The sequence below is a fragment of the Mobula birostris genome, chromosome 16, assembly GCF_030028105.1.
Source record: "Mobula birostris isolate sMobBir1 chromosome 16, sMobBir1.hap1, whole genome shotgun sequence".
Taxonomy (NCBI): domain Eukaryota; kingdom Metazoa; phylum Chordata; class Chondrichthyes; order Myliobatiformes; family Myliobatidae; genus Mobula; species Mobula birostris.
In genome coordinates, this window is record NC_092385.1 from 12,727,709 (window position 1) to 12,745,681 (window position 17,973).

The following is a 17,973-nucleotide window of genomic DNA, read 5'->3' on the forward strand; positions in this document are numbered from 1 at the left end:
AAGGACACAACACATTCCCTCGGCTGGGGCTCGAACTCATGACCTTCAGGTAGCTAGTCCAATGCCTTAACCACTTGGCCACATGCCCAAGTGGTTAAGGCATTGGACTAGCTACCTGAATTATAGTTTTAAAATTATAAAATTATAGTTAATAATTTGCCAAATATTAATTGTTATTTTCAGATGAGAATTCAAAGTTTCTAACTATCTTTGTCTATAAAGTTCCTAACTTTCAAACAACTAACTTACTTACTGGCCGTTATGTTCTGGTGTTTAGGACAGCGATGAAGGTCCTCCTTCTCTGCCTGTCTTTGGCCAAAGGTTTACCGCTTCATCAAGCACCTCTGCTCCACCTGCCAAAACTGTCCATCCTTGGCCATCTTCTCTAATGTGCTCCAGGTGTAGTTCAGGGTCCTCATTTCTACCTCTACAGTACGGCACCAAGTTGTCTTTGGGCTTATGTGTTTCCTCCGCCCTTCAGGGGTCCAATGAAATGATGTCTTGATGATGGATTTGGGCTCTCTTCTCACCACATGCTCAATCCATCTCCAACATTTCTTCATGCAAGGGATGACTAGACTTTCCACTTGGTCATGGGCTCTCCAACCATCAAAATGGTGATTCAGGTATTAGGAAAAGTACATTATTAACTATTTTGATAATTCCTGTTTGTGGATCTTCAAGTCACATTGAACTTCCGTTGCTCCTTGCTATTTAAAAAGCAGTCTACTTTTTTCCTAAAATAGCTGACCTCAAATCTTGCATTGTAATTAAATAAATATGGCTTTACCCATCTCCTCAATCCATTCCTAATTCTTTCTAATTTAATGCCTCCCTCTAGGCAGTGTACAATGTTGCCAGCCTTCATGCTGTTGGTGAACTTGGTCACATGGTTTTCAATCCTATTCATTTATAGATGCAGCTTTGGCCTTAACACAGATCCTTGAAGGACACCGTTTGCACCGTTCTGTTGATTTGCGATCCCATTCAGCATCACCCTGCTTAGTCTTCTGGTCTCCACTCTGATGCTTGTTACACCACTGGATTTAGGGTACTAGTGAAGGCCCTCAATCTCTGGCAGTGTTCAGGGGTTCCTTCAGCGTTTCTGGTTCGTTTCACTGCTGTCAGTCATGCAGTTTCAGGATAGAGACTCAGGAGTACCATCACACTCTGATGTACTTCATGTAGAAGGATTCTTCATTGCTGTTTCCATAACAATTTGGTTTAACTAGTCAGGGTTTTTAGCCCAGAGTTGAACCCCTAGCCTGGAGGACAGGTGGACCACCATTAGTCTGGCCTCTACTCTATGTGTTTAGCATGGGTGACCTACCAAGAGTCAAAGAAAAAAGTCCTGACTCCAGCCAGCATGGCTCTCTGGGTCATTCAGGCATGTAAGCTTCCAAACCCTATGACAAGGTTGTGGTTCTCTTGGAGGTTAGTCTTCTGGAGCTCAGCTAATATTTTAATAAGGGTGGAAAAAATGATCAGCACCCCAAATTTTGAAGTTATCAAAAAGACTCATTGTTTGGGATAATTCTCAAAATCAATTTCTATTTTTGATAATTGGTTTAGTTGGATATATTATGGATCAAACTAATCAGGAGGTATTTGTGCAAAACTAGATTAAGAGAGGAAGATGAGTGTGTGCATGCCTATTTAAAATGGAGACAGAGAGAGCATAATCGTGTTGAAGGAGGTTTCTTCAACCCAATCTGAACTTGCTGAACACCAAAATTTTTGTGTTGTGTAGGATGAATGCAGCAGTAGAGTTTAAGAGTTCACGAAATAAGAAGCGTGTTCATAGGTTGATAAATTCTAAATAGATCACTTTTGTGGATTTGGGAAAATATTGACTTCAGCTTTTCGTCAGATTTGATGAAAACTTGTATTTAAAGCTGTTCTTGTTTTATTTGGACATGGAAGTAATAACGCTGTGAGAAAGTAGTTCTTAAAATCAAAATTCTTTCAAGTTATTCCTCTTTAAAATATCAATTGGTTGAGGGTGGGGCGATTATGTTATCAGGGATTAAGTGAAAGAAACATGTTAATCTGTACAGAAAATTGCTGTGCTGGTATACCATGTCTCAGTTCTAAATCTGTTGTAAAATCTAGATTAGTCTGGAAAACTAATAAACTTTAAAAAGGCTGACACATCTTCAAAAACCACAACCGCTAAAAATCCATCTGTATTAAACCCTATGATGCATGAAAACAGCAATTATGCTAAAAGTACCGTGGGATGAAGTCTTCTAATTTAATTGCATACCCAGCATACTTTCATAGGAAACAAAACATTGTTAAAACTGAGGAAGGAATATTATTATACAAAGTGCAAAGTTGAGTTTCTGGGAGATGAGAGGGGTCTTCTCAGAGGTCAGTGAGTTCCTTGATTTCCCAAAATGTTAGAATTATAATTAAGGTAACCATTACATTCTCCTTTATCTTAATTAGGAAAAATGTATGTCTACATAAGCACAGCAATATTCTCTTCATATTTTAGTAAATATATTTTGTTTTGCTTACCTAATATTTGTATTAGGATCTATTATACTAAAAAACCAAAGAACCTAATATTTTTTTTGATTTTGCTGTTGAGCCGTTTTGGTTTGGTGTAGCTGTGATATAAAGCTTGTTTATACACCCTCACATAAAGCAGTAACACACACAAAAGTTGCTGGTGAACACAGCAGACCAGGCAGCATCTCTACGAAGAGGTGCAGTCGACGTTTCAGGCCGAGACCCTTCGTCAGTTCTAACTGAAGGAAGAGTGAGTAAGGGATTTGAAAGTTAGAGGGGGAGGGGGAGATCCAAAATGATAGGAGAAGACAGGATGGGGGGATGGAGCCAAGAGCTGGACAGGTGATAGGCAAAAGGGATACGAGAGGATCATGGGACAGGAGGTCTGGGAAGAAAGACAAGGGGGGGGGACGACCCAGAGGATGGACAAGGGGTATATTCAGAGGGACAGAGGGAGAAAAAGGAGAGTGAGAGAAAGAATGTGTGCACAAAAATAAGTAACAGATGGGGTACGAGGGGGAGGTGGGGAACCAGCGGAAGTCAGAGAAGTCGATGTTCATGCCAATAGGTTGGAGGCTACCCAGACGGAATATAAGGTGTTGTTCCTCCAGCCTGAGTCATCAATGCACGTTATGTTTCATGATGGTCTTTCCTTCTGTACTTTTGTAAGATGATGACTATAAATCTTTTGAAGTTGAACCCATTTATAGTGGAAACCCTTGTCATAAGGAAAATATTATTCTAATTAATTGTTCATGGAAAGCAAATACCATGAACATTTAGATAATGAATACATGTTTCAAATCTTTTAATGCTTTCATCTGCAAGGGTTTTAATTATTTTTATGTCCTGTTATTTAAGGGAAGTTGTGAAATATTTAATGCTGGGAAACATTCTCACTGTGATCTTGCATTTTTTTAAGCCTTTAACGTAAATAATGCAGTTAAATTCATCTTTGCTTTCAAATCCCTCCATGATATGATGGCTGTCCATTATGTCCAGCTCTAAATTCTCATGGATACAGTATTTCCAATTCTAAACTTTTGACCATCTTCTATTTACATTACAACAAGTGAGGACAAAGGAAGTCAGTGAAAAGAAAGACCATCATCTGCAGAAGTTGTACTGCAAGTCATGTACTAGTTCCTTATTGCTGTGCTTATACTTCAGAGCTCCTTACATAATAGGGTGTCATGGTACATTACTGGTTCAATTCCTTTTGCCGTGTGTAAGGAGTTGGTACGTTCTCCCGATGACCATGTGGATTTCCTCCAGGTGCTCTGGTTTCCACCCACGGTCCAAAGATGAACTGGTTAGTTGGTCGTTGTAAATTGTCCCATGATCAGGCTCCAATTAAATTGGGAGTTGCTGAGTGACGTTGTTTGAAGTGCCGACTCTGCACCGTATCTCAATAAATAAATCATCATTGCAGGAATGCAATCAAATTATACTGGTTCAGGCAGTTCACCACAATCTTAAAAACACTTAGAGATGGCAAATAAATGCTGAAACCAGCACTCTGTGTCTAAAATATCCTTCATCATGCAGCTGCCCAGAGCTTCCCCACTTCTTAAAATTTGCCATCCTACCATGGATAATATTGTGTTGCATAGCTGAGCTTTTATATTGTGCTTATTTGATGGTTTTGTTAAATTCCTTCATGTTTTTTTCAATATTAAAAGAATAATATGAGCATAGTTTGTTATTGTTTGAAACTCATTTCAAAAGTAGGAGTTTGATTGTCCGTATAACTTCCTTATACTCTAATTCTTTTCTCATGTTACTCTGTTAATAGTTTCTGGTCTGCCTCATATTATTACCTGCTTTGCTTTTTTTTAAAAATTTTTTTTTGCTGAAAACAAATAGATTTCTTTTTGGATCTGTTTATTTTGTGGACTAAGTGACAGAGTATCCTGCCGCATGGATTTTGAATAAGTGAATGCTGTAGTTTCATATTCTATGTGTTTTCTGATGCTTTTTGCCGTTTGTACAGTTTGTTCTTTTATCGTGCGTTGGGTGTTAGATGATTTCCTGAATCGGGTTCCATGGTGTTTCTTTGTTTCATGGCTGCCTGGAAGAGGGCAATAAATCTCAGAGCTGTATTCTGTAAACATGCTTTGATAATAAATGTTCTTTGAAACTTTTGACTCTTTATATTTTTGTCTTGATGTCCAAGAATGGCCAATATATGACGAGCAGTCTGACAACCATTGTCATGAACCTTGCAGTGGGAAGTGCCCCTTTCATCTATTTCACCTTCCATCTTTCTGCTGTAAAAGTGTAAATTATGTAAGCCCAGTTTTATTACGTTTCAAGTTCTTGATGACCAAGTGAGCTCCTTCAAATTGGTTTTTATTCAAGCGCATACTAGTGCTGAAGGCACATTGCGTAATTAAATTAAAAGATGTCATCTTCACTTGCATGGCATGTGACAGTACAGTATTGATCTAGTATGTGTTCAGGGCCTAACTTGTGAACAAAATTGTTTCAAAATTTTTTTTATTTTCTTATTTTTTTTGGTGTGTGCATGCATGCGTGCGCGTCTGTGCATGTGCATCTGCGTCCATGTGTGTGCGATGTTGGCAGGATGATGTCTTGCCTTTTACAAGGCGCGGAGCGAGAGAGAGAGAGAGAGAGAGAGAGAGAGAGAGAGAGACCGTGTGGCACGCCACTCCTCACACAGACATTTTGCAGTATTTTTCCCTTTATTTTACAAGGTCGAGTTGCGATCTCGACACAACCCGGCACAGATGGAAAGCGTACCTGGGAGCGGATCCAACTAGGTTCGAACCCGGGAACCTCCGTTCCAGAGTCCAGTACTGATATCATTGCGCCACCAGCCGACCCCTCAAAATATTTTTCAAACTTCAGTTGGGGACTAAGGATAAACCTTTGCAAACAGGTCAGGCAGCATCTAAGGAAATGAATGACCAGTCGATGTTTTGGGCTGAGACCCTTCTTCAGGACTGGAAAGGAAGGGGGAAGATGCCAGAATAAAAAAGTGAGGGGGTGAAGGGGAAGGCTCCTAGCTGAAAGATGATAGGTGAAGCCAAGTGGGTGGGAAAGGTCAAGAGCTGAAGAAGAAGGAACATGATATGAGAGGAGTGTGGACCATAGGAGAAAGGGAAGGAGGAGGGGCACGAGGGGGAGGTGATAGGCAGATGAGAAGAGGTAAAAGGCCAGAGTGCGGAATAGAAGAGGGAAGAGGGAGGGAATTTTTTTAGCGAATGGAGAAATCAATATTCATGCCATCAAGTTCGAGGATACTCAGGCAGAATGTAAGGGGTTGCTCTTCTACCTGAGGGTGGCCTGATCTTGACACAAGAGGAGGCTATGGGCCGACATGTTGGAATGGGAATTGGAATTGGAATTAAAACGTTTGACAACCGGGAAGTTCCAGTTTTGGCGGAAGGAGCAGAGGTGCTCGATGAAGCGGTAAACCTATGACCTTCCTCAAAAATTGAAAGTACACTGGTACACTGGTGTCATCAGAATGAGTGTGGTCATAGTCAGTCACCAGAGAAAGATATCCATATTTAAAAAGTGTAGCTGTAATTTTTATTTAGCATCTCATAGCAAGATTCTGCAGTGGAGGCAATAATAAAAGCAGCGAATGCTGTGAACATGCATTGCCATTTTTAAATCCCATGTTGGTTTTCATTTGTTTTAGAATAAATATACCCCATACTGCTTTGTTTGCATTGATTCTGATGTTTGCAAATTGCACTGATATTGGTGCTCAACGTGAAGAAGATAGGACCTAAGATTAAGCCATGGTATTGACTCATTGTGCTTCAGAAGAGACATCAATTGATTTCTTTTAAATTGTTTAATGTTTTGCTTAAAAAAGTAGAGGATGTAGTTTCAGATAAAGATGTTGAGTATTTGCCCATTGTGAATGGTTTGATACGATTTCTGGTCATCTTGTCATTCACTGAAGCAAAAACAAAGGAGCTAGTTGTGGATTACAGGAGGAATGGAGACACGCTAACCCCTATTGACATCAATGGATCTGGGGTTGAGAGGGTGAACAGCTTTAAGTTCTTTGGTATCTACATCACCGAGGACCTCGCATGGTCTGTACACACCAACTATGTGGTGAAAAAGGCAAAACAGCACCTCCTTCACCCCAGACGGTTGAAGAAGTTTGGTATGGGCCCCAAATCCCAAGAACTTTCTACAGGGGCACAGTTGAGAGCATCTTGACTGACTGTATCATTGCCTGGTATGGGAACTGTACCTCCCTTAATCGCAGGATTCTGCAGAGAGTGGTGCAGACAGCCCAGCACATCTGTAGTTGTGAACTTCCCTTGATTCAGGACATTTACAAAGACAGGTGTGAAAAAAGAGCCTGAAGGATCATTGGGGACCTGAGACACCCCAACCACAAACTGTTCCAGCTGTTACCATTCGGGAAATGGTACCACATCATAAAAGCCTTTTTCCACCAGGCCATCAGACTGATTAAATCACACTGATTTGAGTGTATTTCTATGTTACATTGACTGTTCTATTTATTATAACTTATTATAAATTACTATGATTGCACATTGCACATTTGGATGGAGACATAACATTAAGATTTTTACTCCTCATGTATGTGAAGGATGTAAAAAATAAAGTCAATTCAATTCAATTTAATCAGAATTTGCAAATGTAATGAACATTTGCAATCAAAAAATAGGTGTCTACTTAGAAACAAGAGCCCTGCTGAAGGGTTTTGGCCCAAAACGTCGACTGTACTTTTTTCCACAGATGCTGCCTAGTCTGCTGAGTTCCTCCAGCATTTTGTATGTGTTAGCTGCTCAGTATCATTTTTTTTTATTGAGACACAGCACAGAATAGACCCTTCCAGCCCTTCAAGCCACACTGCCCAGCAATCCCCGATTTAATTCCAGCCTAATCACGGGACAATCTACAATGATCAATTAACCTACCAATCGGTACGTCTTTGGACTGTGGGAGGAAACCGGAACACCTGGAGGAAACTTATGTGGTTACGGGGAGAATGTACAAACACGTTACAGGCAGTGGCGGGAATTGAACAATGGTCACTGGAACTGTAAAGCATCGTGCTAACCATTACCCTATTGTACCATTATAAGATATAGAAGTAGAATATTTCAAACCAAACTATATATTTTTTTAAATGGAAAATGTAATGTAATTAAGATTAAGTGTTCTAACTTATAAAGAGTTAAAATGATTACTCTGTCCTCTTTGCACCTTAGTGTAGGCATTACTCTGACAATGCTATTTGAAATTACTTATATGTACACAATTGTTATTCAGGAATTTATGCGGGGCCAAATTTCTTGCCTTTTATGCTACAGTAATTTGCAAGACAAATCATCAGAGAAACTATGGAGCAGGGGTTCCCAAACTTTTTAATGTCGAGGACCCCTACCATTAACCGAGTGGTCCGTAGACACCAGGTTTGGAACTCCTGCAGTGGAGGAAAGTATTTGGGGTGTTTGAGCTAGGTAGCATATTTTCCTTTCACTGAATCTCTTGAATCTAAGTTAGAGTTGGATTGATAAAAATCTGTCTCTACCCAGAGTGCAGTAGCTTAAAACAGTTTGAAAGTATCCTTCTCAGTTGCCAAGTCTATTTTCACTCGATTTTGTTTTGAGGTTGATGGCGCACAGGTTGGCAAACAAAATTGTTGTTCAAGTACTTTAAGTACTTTACCCTAACCAGCACAATCTGGTTACCACCTTGTGCTGAACCAGATTCATGCATGTTGTGTGTTATACTATGTAGAGAATAACAAACTTTTTGAAGAATGCAATTGTAATATCCAGTTCAGAATATGGGCCTATTCCAGATGTTCCAACTTTGATTACAGGTTTGACTGGAAAACATTCAGTATTAAATGAATGTTGGTATTCAGTTTTTGAAAATCCAGGAATACCCATTAGTTCTTAATTTTTTACAACAGTTAATTTTAAATAACAACTTGAAATTTCTTGGTGTTATTATTTTGGATTTGGATCAAATTGAAGAGGTAGCAATATGTTCAATTACGGCTGTCATCTAGATGCTATTATTTGTGGAGGACCTGCCCTGAGTCCAGCACATAAGTGCAATTACAAAGAAAGCACAACAGCGCCTCCACTTCCTTAGGAGCTTTCAAAGATTCGACATGACGTCTAAAGCGTTGACAAACTTCTATAGACGTGTAGTGGAGAGTATATTGACTGGCTGCATCACAGCCTGATATGGAAACACGAATGCCCTTAAACAGAAAATTCTACAAAAAGTAGAATTAGCCCAGTCCATCATGGATAAAGCTCTCCCCACCATTAAGCACATGTTGTCCAAGGATCATCAGGGACTGCCACCACCCAGGCCATGCTGTCTTCTCCCTGCTGCTATCAGGAAGAAGATACAGAAGCCTCAGGACTCGTACCATCAGGTTCAGGAACAGTTATTACCCCTGAACCATCAGGCTCTTGAACCAAAGGGGTTAACTTCACTCAGTTTCACTCACACCAACACTGAATTGTTCCAACAACCTATGGATTCACTTTCAAGGACTCTTCACCTCATGTTCTCGATATTTATTGCTTGTTTGTTTGTTTATTTATTTATTATTTTTTTTTATTTCCAAAGTTTGTTGTCTTTTGCACATTGGTTGAATGCGCAAGTTGGTGCGGTCTTTGATTCATTCTATTATGGATGAATATGATGATGTAAATGAACTTTTATAATAAATTTACTTTGAACATGGTGGATAATGGGAGTTTTGACTATAGGTTAATAAATGGCATTGGTCACCATCAGGTCATCTAAGAGGGGGCAGTAGAATTGCAAACTTTCTTCTGTACATGGACACCCATTGATGGTTAAATAAACGTGTTGCCCACCCTTATTTATTGGTGCGAGCAAATACAGAATATCCTGCTGCATTCCCAGACCAAAGTCTAAGGCTGTATCTTTGCAAGTTTCACTTCATGTTCAACTCAGACTGAAGTGTTAAATTCGTTGGAATTGAAATTTGTACCAATAAAGAGTTCAAAGATGTGTTATCAATAATGTTGAATCTTACTTAATTGCCACTTACAGTTATCTGTTAAGTTGAAGAATCGCAGCCTTGATTTGTCAGTTACTCCTGTTGTTGCATATAATCAACAATTTCATTTGTTATTTCTTCTCATTTTAGGGATTTTGCCAACAAAGGTTTTGTTCCAATTCCACCTCAAGATTCTAATCTCAAGTTCTACACTTCGCTGGTAATATTTTCCACTCATGTTTTAATATCTTGGTCTTGATTAATTACATATATCTTTGTAGACTAATAGGTCTCAGTTCCTGCCCAAATAAGGTCAAGTGCTGCTTCAGTAATTTAATCGGCTTGGTAATATCTGCCCATGAAGTTTGGAAAAAACTGTTCTGGAAACGTGCCTAGGAGCCTTTTTCCATGATGACTTTAGACAGCTACAGCTGTATTTCTTGTAAATTTGGTATAAGTATCAACAAATACCATTACATGTAAAACAAAGCAAGTGCAGATTTAGCTTGGGCACATAAATAGCCGTGTTACAACAGAACTGGGTTAGTTCTAAGATTGTTATTAGTTTTTCTTTTGCTACTGCTTTGATCTTAAAATCCAAATTTATCCTAAGCCATCTTAAGGTCAGATTCTGATTTAACTCATTCAAGAAGCGTACTGATTTATTTTCTGTTTAAATATAATTTGGTGTATGCTAATTGTTCTGTCATTATTATATTTAATGGACATGAAGCAGCAGGCAAAATTAGTTAATTCACTTTAACCACTAATATCAAAGGTAGATAGGGTCATAAAGGAAGCTTTTGGCACATCGGCTTTCATAAATCAAAGTACTGAGTACAGGAGATAGGATGTCATGTTGAAGTTGTATAAGACATTGGTGAGGGCTAATTTGGAGTATTGTGTGCAGTTTTGGTCACCTTCCTACAGGAAAGATGTAAATAAAGCTGAAAGAGAAGAGGGGAAATTTACAAGGATGTTGCCAGATCTGAAGGACCTGAGTTATATGGAAAGATCGAATAGGGTCAGACTTTATTCCTTGGAATATAGAAGATTGAGGGGAGATTTGATAGAAGTATACAAAGTTATGAGGGGTATAGATTGAGTAAATGCAAGCAGGCTTTTTCTACTGAGGTTGGCTGGAGGTCAAGGGTTAAGGGTGAAAAGCGAAAAGTTTAAGAGGAACATGCGGGAAAACTTCTTCACTTAGAGGGTCGTGAGAGTGTGGAATGAGCTGCCAGTGTAAGTAGTGAATGCAAGCTTGATTTTAACATTTAAGAGAAGTTTGGATAAGTACATGGATGATAGGGGAATACGGGGCTATGGTTCTGGTACAGCTCGATGGGAGTAGGCAGTTGACATGGCTCAGCTTGGACGAGATGGGTCGAAGGGCTTGTGTCTATGACTCTGTGACTAAAAGCATGTTAGTCAGCTAACCTTTATCCTGAAGTCACATTATAGTTATGTAAGAGAATGCTTATTGACCTGGAAGCTAACACACTGGTTATAATATATATATATTATATATATAATTCACGTTTTAATTTAGTGCTAGGTTTGAATATTATAAAAATAGGAATACTATGAATGATTGAGACAATATATAGTTTCACATATCTTTTAACTATGAAATATGTTAACAGGGCCCTTTGATCCCTCAGAGTTTCTGCACAAATTGATAGGGTGGTTAAGAAAGAATTTGGTGTGTTGGCCTTATCAGTCTGCATTCAAGAGCTACAAGGTAATATTGCAGCTTATAAAACTCTGTTGTACCACATTTGGACTATTGTGTTCAGTTCTGGTCCTCTCATTGTAGGCAGAATGTGAAAGCTTCAAAGATGGTGTAGAGGAGATTTACCAGGATGCTTCCCAAGTCACAGAGCATGTCTTATGAAGATAGGTTGAGCGAGCTAGGGCTTTTCTCTTTGGAGTGAAGGAGTATGCGAAGTGACTTGATGGAGTTGTGCAATATGATGAGAGGCATAGATCAAATGGATGGTCAGAGACATTTCCCCCAGGTTGTAAGGACTAATACAAAGGGACATAATATTTAGGTGATTAGAGGAAAGTCAGGGGTAATTTTCACGCAAAGAGTAATGGGTGCTTGGAACACACTGCCAGGGATGGTGGTAGAGACACAAATATTAGGGACATTTAAGATAGATATATTGTTAAAAGAAAAATGGGGACACTATGTAGGAGGGAAGGGTTAGATTGACCTTAGAGTAGGTTACAACGTCAGCACAACATCGTGGGCCAAAGTTCCTGCACAGTGCTGTACTGTTTTATGTTCTGTATGATATCCATGAACCAACTTCCACCTTTGTGACAAAAATTATTTGAAAATTTGTTCTGTGTTTTTTGAAAGGAGACACTATACATATGTTAAACTACAAGAACACTCTTTCTGTGCATTTTCAAAGGAGACACTACACATGTTAAACCACAAGAAAACACAATAAAAACTAGCACAGATGCAATACAGAAAAAAAAACAACTGTCTACAGTAGTAGCAGTATAGAAATCAAAGTAATATTTATCATCCACAAAATAAGGCAATCTTTGCGATGTCAGAGGGGAGCCACAGATCCGAAGGTCTTCTCACAGCCTATTTTCTCTTTCTCTCTCTCTCTCTCCAACACACACACTCTTCCTCTCTCTAACTCACTCTCTCTAACTCTCTATCTCCCTCTAATTCTTTCTCTATCACTCCCTTTCTTTTTCTCTCTTTCTTGCTCTCTCTGATTCGACATACTTGACTCTATCTTCTCACTATCTTCTCAGCATTAGCACGGGCTGCTACCTAGCATAATATAAAACTCTCAACCTCCAGCCCAGATGAATCCATTTCACAACATGTTCCACTATTATGGCTAGACTTGCACTTCCTTGACTTTCTCAAAACATTGCTGGTTCTCTTGTACTTTCTCAAGACAGTCCCACTCCAAGCTAATTGCACTTTGTCTTACAGACTTCCATTTTATTTTAGCATATATTAAGGAAGAATCACATTTAACTCTTTCCTTACACCCCACCCCTTGATTCCTCATTGGTACATATACAAAAATTATACTAAATACAAGTTATCTGGAATTATTATAATATAATTTTTTGAGCAGTGGGATTATAATACAGATTACAAATAAGCAATAAACTAAAACAGACTGCGCTATAACCACAACTAATATTATAATTAGTTCATGTCCACTATTTATTCCTCAGTCCCATGCTTTATCTTGAATAATGCAAACCCAATCATAATTAATCACAGTTAAATCTCATAGATTTGTGTGTTGTATCAGAGGATGTCTTCTATAGTGGATCTTTGTGTGTTATTTCCGCCCATTCAGACAGTGACCTTTACTCAGGGGGAGGTCCACGGTGTTGACAAAATTAATTCCAGGGAGAAAATGGAGTATCTGTTATTATCAGTCTTACGAAGAGTTAAATCATTCTCATTTAGTCAATTTTTCTCTAAGTAAACTAGATGGTCTTTCCCCTGTATTGATGCCATCTCCGTTTGTTACAATCTTACCCCATTGCAAGCCGAAGAATTGGGAGTGTGCATTTATACTTTTCCTCCAACTGTGGGAGCCCTTTCTTTGGTGCCTGTTTCTTCTTTCGGTCCTGGGGTCCCCTTGATCATTGGTGATCCTTGGGTTAATGGTCTGTTGTTCAGATTGTACAAGGCTTAGAATAGCACATTAAGCTACCCGTACAGGGTGTGGGTTGGTGTAAATAACCAGATCAACTGTTTTAAAAGTCCATTCACTCTTTCAGTCAGCCCTGACGCTTGGGATAATAGGGTATATGATACACTTAACGAATGCCTTTTTGCAGCCCAGCCTTTCACAGCTTGTCCCAAGAAATGTGGCCCATTATCCGATTGTATCTCTTGAGTGTCCCCATAATAAATAAATAACTCTGCAATCCCTTCAGTGTCTGATCCTGGTTGGCTTTTGTACTATGGATTGCAATTTACAGACCTGAATAGGTGACAACTATGGTAAATAAATGCAGTGGATTTGGTTGATCGGGGCAGATATTTATTTGGGACAACTCTTAAAGAACAGAAACTAATCAAGAAAATAGCTGAGATTTGCTTCACTTATTTGGGGCACTATCTCACTTAATTGGGACAGGAGACTGTTGCCGAACACTTTTTAACTAGCGTCAGTCATGTGCACTTGTGTGGCCATTAGATATTAAACCATGCGTAGATTGAACACTTTAAATAATGTCAGTTGTGTGTGCTTGTGTTTAAAAGCAGTGAATTTTGTCACTGATTGTTGGCAAGAAATAAGCAGTAACTCTTTTGACTTGGACTTCCTTGACTTCCTCAAAGCTTTGCTGTGGACTAGTTCTCCTGTATTTTCTCAGAACAATCCCACTCCGAGCTAGCCTCATTTTGTCTTACAGAATTCGATTTTATTTTAACATATACCTCGGAGGAAACACATTTAACTCTTTCCTGACAATCTTCCAACATTTTCTTTGCAATTCTTAATGTAATGTATCACCATTTCTTCCTTATTGCTGTGATAAGTCAAATGATATGTTGGATAGAGCAGAATTTAGTTATGGATTACGGAACTGGCCATTAATCAATGGCTTCTTTAACCATCTTACACATTGAAAGGAAACAATCTATTTGTTGGTGCTCCTTGAGGTGGACCATTTAAACTAGGTGCTGGGCAGCTGTCCCTGTTGCTCATTACCTCCTGTCCTTATTGGGCATTAGAGCAAAATATTGCTTTTATCATGTTGGTAAGACTGAGAATTTGGATTGGATATGTCTAAGAGAGTCATCACATGATCACCTGCTCCAAGCTACCTTACCTACACGTTATAATTGAATCTATGCTTGGACCTTGGTTGTATTTTTACTGTTTCCTGCCTTTCTAAGGAGTTCAGAAATTGAACAGGTTCTTCATTAATTGATTAGGAAATGGTCACTCCTTTGCCCAGGGTGTCAGAGCCTTTCACTGTTCTGTTGTTTGGTCAATTTAAACGCCAGCCCAGATAGACTGAAAAGACAGGGTTTTGGGATCTGGGATGAGTGCTGATTTCGCTTGTTCTCTGCAGTGGTCATTCCTCTCTGCATGGCGCTGAGGTTATGAAGACTGCCCTGGCTACTGTGCTCCATGCCTGCTAATATGATGAACTGACAAACAAGGCTTTGGCTGACTTGGGGCTGCTCTGGTGTTCAGATCTGTTGTCTCAGTTTTTGGTTTGGATTGTTGTCATTTGCATGAATTTTTTTCCCCCTTTATCTTGCGTATCAGGTGTTGGTCTTCATTTTAATTTGTTTTTATTTGGGTTCTTTCGGGTTTCTTGCTTTGTAGCTACCTGTGAGCAAACAAATCTCAAAGTTGTACAATTTATACATTGTTTGAGAATAAATGTACTTTGAACTTTGATATTTCATTTTAAATCACCTTTTACTCATCTTACTAATTGAACAACAAATGCGTAAAAATTGTTCAGAGTACCGTTTGTAAATTCAAAATAAATTTGTGGATGCTATGATTTTTTTTCTCTTGGATGCTGCAAATTAATCATAATGCATGGCAATCCTATTTAGAAATTATCCTAGTATTTAAGAACACCAATATTCACAAATTGTGAGCACGTGGCCAAGTGGTTAAGGCATTCGACCAGCGATCAGAAGGTCGTGAGTTCGAGCCCCAGCCGAGGCAGCGTGTTGTGTCTTTCAGCAAGGCACTTAACCACACAGTGCTCTGTGACGACACTGGTGCCAAGCTGTATGGGTCCTAATGCCCTTCCCTTGGACAACATTGGTGTCGTGGAGAGGGGAGACTTGCGGCATGGGCAACTGCCGGTCTTCCACACAACCTTGCCCAGGCCTGTGCCCTGGAGACTTTCCAGGTGCAGATCCATGGTCTTGCAAGACTAACGGATGCCAATAATAATTCACAAATTATGCTCCTCCGGTCAATGAAAACCTCATTGATAGATTTCTCAACAAAACAACATATTCTTAAATGGTTATAGGTTTGTGATTTCTCACAATCTGTGAACGAAGATTACCAGTAGTGTATTTTTTACACTTATAGCTTTATGCATTTATTGACTTCTTGCTTTTACATACCCAATATTCAAAGGATTCAAAGTGCATTTATTATCAAAGTACGTGTGCAGTATACAACACTGGGATTGTCTGCCCCAAGACAACCACGAAAACAAAGAAAACCATGGAACCTATTCAACTCCCCCCCCCACCCATGTGCAAAAAAAAATGGTGCAAAATGTAATAAGAAAGAATGATTGAAAACATAGAATTTAAAACATAAAATCAAAAGATTCAGTTCAGCTTAGTGTTCATTATCTTCAGACCACTGATTTACATATAATACTTCAGTTTGAACTGAAACTGAATGCATCACATTAACTGAGCACGGATACCTTTACATCTCTCTCCAGTCACACAATGTACTGACTTGGAAATAGACAGACTTGTCTTCATCACTGAATGAGAATCCCGGTCACCCTGTCTCACAAGAGAGCCTTCATCATATGGACCGCAATGGTTCTCAAGGTGGCTCATCACCGACTTCACAAAGGCAACTCTGTCAGTAGTTGCATCCTTACAGTGGTGCCCACCACCCACGAATTAACCAAAACAAAAGAAAGGGATTAGAAGTCCAGAGCTCTTCTTTTAAATGGGTGATAAGTTAATGTGTATGCATCAGTCATATTAACACTAGCAAAATATAGTTCTCAGGAGTAGACTTGATATAATCAAGAATTGCAAACTTGAGATCAAGGCTTTTTTTATAGAGCAATAGTTGTTCAAGGCACTTTAAAGGTTGTGGAGGCAAGTGAATAAGGCAAATACTTTTCATGTAGTTATATATTTTATGATCTGATTTATAACTTCAGAGATGTTTAATGAGCTTCATCTCTAGAGCAAGGCAGGCACAGAGAGAAGCATAATGAATTAATTTGAAGAATTTGGTTGTTTCTTTATTGGTTGAAAGCTGTTAAATCATTTGTATTTCTTAGAATAGAAAACTCTAATAAACGATACAATAAAGGCCTCTGTATTAAACAAGGATTCTTGAACTGATCAATTTTTTTTTAGTGCTTCAGAGCGATAGATTCTGAGCTAAATGCACATTAAATATTTATTCAGATACAAGCATACTTGCTTACTTACCACCGTTATGTCATTTAGGGGTGCGATGAAGGTCCTCCATCTCTGTCTGTATAGGACGATTCTTCATTATTGTTTTGTTTTTAGACCAGTCAGGGTTGTTAGCCCTGAGCTGAATCCCCGAACCTGGAGGACCAGTGGACCATTCTTAGTCTGTCCTCTACCCGACCCTACCCAAGAACCAAAGTGCAAGCCTTTGACTGCAGCCTACATAGCTCTCTGGGTTATTGAGGCATGCAATGGGCCAAATGGACTAATTCAGCTTCTATATCTTATGGTCTTCTAGCGTTAGTGGTTGATGCTCAGGGTGGACTCAATGGACTGACGTTCTCTTTCAGTGCTGTAGAACTTCAGAACTGTAATTTACCACGCAGCAAAGAAAAGCCAAGAACTCCTGCACTATGTCACATTGCTCTAACCCATCTCAGCTCAGAAGATGCAAGGTTAAATTCATGATCTCTGACTGATTCCTGGTGATACAGTCTGAGTAACATACTGTACCTGGTCCCAGTGAAGTTCCTATTAGATGAGCAGCTGCCTTTTGTATGAATTGAATCAGACTGAATTGTGTTGGCCTGATGGTTGAAAAAAACAGCGACTGAGGCATTACTAAGAAGAATGGTCACTCGGGCAAAGTCCCAGACAACAGACTGTGCCTTCACCAATGCTTTAAAGGGCTAAAAGAATGGACAGAAAGTTTGTTTAAAAATTGATCAACGTTCAATGTTAAAGCTGTCTTAAATTCTGAACTAACTCAATTTAGGGGTGAGTCATAGAGCCTCTCAGCTTGGTGACTCATTTCTGCTGAAAATAAAGCAGAATTAAATGTTCAGATTTGCCATGAAATGTATAAAAGCCTGTTCTCTGCACATTGCAAATGCAGAAATGTAGCTTGGTACCCTGGCAATCATGTCAAAAGAGAGGAATTATGAAAAATAATTCCACATTTGAGAGTCCACTTGAGTTTATAAATAGAAAATATGGTTCTTGGATGATTTGCATGACAAATTTTGCCTGAACTCTGTACTTGAGACATTTAGGATGTGGTAATTTTAATAATTTTATTATATACAGTTCTTGAATAAACCATTAAATTAACCAATTATTAATCACTGTCTTGACCTGTTAAGTAATTATATATTCCCTGTATAAGTTATCATGGTTAGTACTTAGTTAAAATCATAAGATGATGTATTCAAATCTTGTTTCAAATCTTTTTTAATGTCACTGCTACCCATCTTTATAATATTAATTAGAAAAGAAT

At 38.9% G+C, this 17,973-nt stretch overlaps 1 protein-coding gene across 7 annotated transcripts in view; it reads left to right on the forward strand.

Moving 5' to 3' along the window:
* Positions 1–17,973, forward strand: part of atp2b2 (ATPase plasma membrane Ca2+ transporting 2) — a 933,917-nt gene that overhangs the window by 202,066 nt on the left and 713,878 nt on the right. For all 7 annotated transcript variants that reach the window (XM_072280310.1, XM_072280309.1, XM_072280312.1 and 4 more), the window contains one exon: positions 9,683–9,752. The gene's annotated coding sequence lies outside the window, so the exon portion shown is untranslated. The remainder of the gene's footprint in view (positions 1–9,682; positions 9,753–17,973) is intronic.